Source organism: Seriola lalandi, unplaced genomic scaffold (assembly GCF_002814215.2).
Source record: "Seriola lalandi dorsalis isolate HSWRI2012SDOR001 ecotype SW California unplaced genomic scaffold, Sedor1 jcf7180002054720, whole genome shotgun sequence".
NCBI classification, from domain to species: domain Eukaryota; kingdom Metazoa; phylum Chordata; class Actinopteri; order Carangiformes; family Carangidae; genus Seriola; species Seriola lalandi.
The window spans coordinates 289,106-289,789 of record NW_019525273.1 but is presented as its reverse complement, the minus strand read 5'-3'; positions in this window follow the sequence as shown (position 1 = coordinate 289,789).

The window sequence follows — 684 nt, the reverse complement described above, 5'->3', positions numbered from 1 at the left end:
TGGGGGGGGGTGCAGATTCTTAAAACTATATTTTCAGCACGATTGTCTCTCTGTTTTGTGATTACAGCGACCCCTAGTGTTGTTCTGAAGAACGTGTCAGTGCTTTCATCCCACTGACGGATCGAACTCCTGTGAGTCCCGTTGCTAAGGATGCCACTCTCTTTACTTTTTGGACGAACCTATGGCTTGGCGCCTTAAACGTGGGGTCAAGTTCTTTCTTCTTTTTTTTTGTTTTGTTTTGTTGTTTTTTTTTTTGTTCGAAGCTCAGGGCACAACAGTCTTAACAGTCAAAGTGTTTACACTCGGGGGGGGGGGGGGGGGGGAGATTTACGTTCACTCTGCCACTCGCTCAGAAAAGCAATATTGACACTCGAAGACTTGTCAGAGGGTGGATGAGTGTGTGAGCGAGTGAGCGACAGACGGAGAGAAAGAAAATGAGAAATCAGATGAAGTGAGGAGAGGATGATGGGAGTAGTGTGTGATGAGGCTGAGAGGAGGGGTGGGGTGTGTGTGTGTGTGTGTGTTCCCATGGAAATGACCTGAAAATAATTTGACTTGTTGTCATCTGAGCGCTGACACCCGCTGTCTGGACGGAGTAAACAGAAGAGGAGTGTGTAATGAAATGTGTATTTATCTTTGTGTGTGTGTGTGTCGTCTTTTAAGCTTCCAGGGAGGTTTAGGGGT